The 3,702-nt window shown below is 48.1% G+C and overlaps 1 pseudogene; it reads right to left on the bottom strand.

Moving 5' to 3' along the window:
- Window positions 1-328: 328 nt before the first annotated feature.
- On the bottom strand, window positions 329-445 carry LOC136659854 (5S ribosomal RNA; annotated as a pseudogene).
- Between the last annotated feature and the right edge of the window lie 3,257 nt (window positions 446-3,702).

Below are 3,702 nucleotides of genomic sequence, written 5' to 3'. Positions count from 1 at the left end.
TGCACAATGCGGCCCTCATGCCGAAAAGTTTGGAGTCCAATCTCTAAACCATTCCAGTTTCTTTTCTTCAAGTTGCAGAGGGGGAAAAGGCCCAAGGAAAGCCCAGGCACAAATCTGGTCCCCCAGTACTTAAGGAGACATGCCAAATCCCTCCCCATTCTGAGCAGGCATCAGTTACTTCTTCTGCTCCCTTTCCCTCTCCCTGAATTTGAAAAGAGTGTGAGAGAGAGGAAGGAAAAATGCAGAGGGGTGGGCTAGAGTGCCACACTCCTCTCCTTCATACTTCCTCTATGGTTGGCAACCTTCAGTCTTGAAAGACTATGGTAGAAGCCTACAACACCTGGTATTCCTTGGCAGTCTCCCATCCAAGTACTAACCAGGCCTGACTCTGCTTAGCTTCCAAGATCAGATGAGATTGGGCACGTGCAGGGTAACAGTTGCTGCTCTATGGTATGTTCACAACATCCAGAAGGTGGTCTTGCACCGGCTGAAGGCTGAACTCGAGATCGGGCACGTGCAGGGTAACAGTTGCTGCTCTATGGTACGTTCACAACATCCAGAAGGTGGTCTTGCACCTGCTGAAGGCTGAACTCCTCTTCAGGATTGCGCTCTATGCTCATTGCTTCAATTGACCTGATGGATGGGCCCCGCCTGGAGGAGGCTCTTTCAGTCTCAGATGTGTTTTTCACTCCAGGGACAGGACACAGAAGACAGGCCAGAGGTTTTTGGCAATTTGATACCCATGTAGAGATGGAGAGCAGAGCGCCCTGGCACTTCAGTGTTTCTTTTCAATTTGAGACCTGCCACTTTGGGAAAAGTTGTGGAAGGAGCAGCCGCTGGCAAAGGCAGGAGAAGAGGCCCAAGTGCCCTTCCAGCAAGGAAGTGGATTGCAGAGTCCAGACTGTCTTTCCATAGCCCTCCCTTACAGGAGACAGGTGATAAATGGCTCCCGCCTTGGGTCAGTGGCTTCCTGGCTCTAGATCCTGCATCCCAAATGCCTTTGGTATTATCCTTGTAGCTGCCAAGCAAGCTGGTGCCTGATAGAGCCAACTAAAAGATGGCCCAGTCCCTGCTGCCTGGCCGGGGCTTGTGTTGAGTGATAATATAGCAGTTGAGCCCTGGGATATGTGTCCAGTGCCTGGGACATGTGAAGCAAAAACGGAGTGCCCCTGAGCAAATGGAAATTTGAGATTTGCCATTCCCTCATCATTAGGATGCCTCAACTATTCTCTCTCCCATTCATCAGACACTGGGGTTTCAGGTCAGAGGACAAAGCCTCTTTTGGTGTAGGTTAGTGTGAGCCCCAGGCTCTTTCATGCTGAGAATTAAGCATTGCATCCAGAACAGACTGGACTGAAGCTCCAGGTGGAAGAGACATTTGCCCAGGGAGGGACACCTCGAAGGCTGGATAGAGAGCTAGCAACCCCAACAGTTTTGGCTGGCTGGCAGGGCCAGGGATGGGGGAGCCAAAGCCCTTCTCCTTTTTCAGTTCAGTTGCCATTGTTAGCATAGGCCAGAGAACTGTGATTCAGGGGCTCTGATGGGGGTGAAACTGTGTATCTCCCCCCACCCCATGTTTCTCTGGCTATTTCGAGATTAGAGAAAAGACAATAATGCTATTAAAATACATGGTTATGCATGTGGACAATTTAGGCTGCAATCCTAACCACACTTTATTGAGAGTAAGCACCATTGAACAAAATAGAACTTACTTCTGAGTAGACCTGGTTAGGATTGTGCCCAAAATCAGTAATATGTCCAAGAGCACAAGTTTGAACATAGCTGTACATCCTCAAACGCAGTACTGGAGCCAGTGTGCTGGGGCGAAGCTCTGCATTAGGCCCCCTAGGCAAGATGTCCCCCCTTCCTCCTTGTGGTACATTGCCGCCACTGGTCCTAATAGATTGACCTGGCCAAGTGTGATGGGTGTGGGCTCTTAGCCAGTGCCAAACTTGGCCAAGCCCTGCTCAAACCTCTTGTCCTTCCTTCATCACTGATACTTGCAATGTCATCCTGCCCCCTTGCAATGTCATCTTGTGTTTGTAGCAAGAGATGATAGGAAAATGAATGGGTGGGAGGAGGAAATGGACTGTGGTGCCCTCCCTCTCCACTAATCTCCTGCCTGAAAACCAACCATATTTCTCAGCCCTGCTCCCCCAAATCCTCTAATTGCACATGAGGCCTGCCATTGAATTGCACCTGCCAAACATGTGCTCTGCTACTGAGCAAAAACTGCCAATGTGTGGCCCAGGAGTGACACCTATGGAATCATAAAAAAATCTGAGGAAGGTGCAGGGGCCAGGTGGCTCAGTGGTTATGGTCTTGGTTTACAGCTCTGAGCACTGTAGATCTGACTTTAGCCAATATCAATTATCTATGGTGTCACCAATGCCAATGGAAGAGTGGCGTCAACAATAAGGCCAGTGAGCTCCCAAGGAGCTTACAATCTAGGTTTTGACAATACAAGAGGGAAAGGGGAGAAACAAGGAACAAAAGAAAGGAGGGGGAGGAAGAGGAGAGGGTGTCATGAGATGAACATGACCAAGGCCTCGGTTGTGTGCCAGGGACTGTAGTATTTATCTGCACAAGCACTAGGTTTTGAGAAGCCTTGGCATATGTGGCAACAGCAGAACACATTCTGCGCCTGCGCGGCAAGAGCAAACTCTTGGCCTTGGTGATGACTCGAAAACCAGTGCTGTGAACAACAGAATCATATCTCAGGAATGTGTATTGTGGTCAAGCTAGAACTAGCTAGTAGGCAGCCAGTATAATCTTAGCAACCTTCAGTAATTTTCCCTATTGCATAGCTTTGCATCATGTGTTTTGAGAATGAATAAAAGTCTGAGGAAGCTAGCCAGTAGGATGGACTTCTCTCTCAATCTCATACCATCCTACTTCCAGCTCAGCTCTCCCTGCATCAACCCTTTGAATGAATGTCTGCCTTGTCTCATTCATTGCTCTGCGCCTCGCTGTTCCTGTCTATAGTCTAAACTTTCTCAGTGCCTCTGCACTCCCACCAAACAACAAGGCCCCAGAAGCTTTGGTTGTTTCCCATAGCAGCATTGCGTTGCTACAAGGGACATTCCAGTGACATGCCAGATATGGGAAGATGCTTATAAGAATGTTCAGGGCAATGACCTCCTGATTTGGGAATAATGTGGAAAGTCCAGGGCTGAGGGCCAAAGCTGTCATAAGAGGGTCTCTTTGGAGATAACATGTCTAAGGCTGCAATCCTAACCACACTTTCCTGAGAGTAAGCCCCATTGAACAAAATAGGACTTACTTCTGAGTAGACCTGAGTAGACCTGGTTAGGCTTGTGCCCTAAATTAGGTAAAGTGATAATCAGGAGGCTGTAGCAGTTACATGGTAACTGTGTTTACACCATCCTATATAAACCACATTCAAGGGGAAGTCCTGCAGAGTTAGTCCTATTGTCCTTGTCCTGTATGTTAATCTGCTGGAGAAGAAAGATGTTCTAATTGAACAATAGCTGCAAGTATTTTCCTTTTAATTGGCTGCTCAGCTAAAAGAGCCCAGAAAAGGTAATTTCTTTCTAACAACAGGACTTAGGAACTTGGGTTTTGTTTTGAGAAAAGATGAGGACCCAAAGTTATTTGCTTGAAAAAGGTGGGGTCTGAGGACTGGTTGTAGGCACCATGCATCCTTATGAGGCTGCAAAGAAGAGGCCTTTGGGCATGAGA

The sequence above is a fragment of the Tiliqua scincoides genome, chromosome 8 (genome assembly GCF_035046505.1).
Source record: "Tiliqua scincoides isolate rTilSci1 chromosome 8, rTilSci1.hap2, whole genome shotgun sequence".
Lineage (NCBI taxonomy): Eukaryota > Metazoa > Chordata > Lepidosauria > Squamata > Scincidae > Tiliqua > Tiliqua scincoides.
Note: the sequence above shows the minus strand (reverse complement) of the source record. Positions and strands in the feature narration are given on the sequence as shown.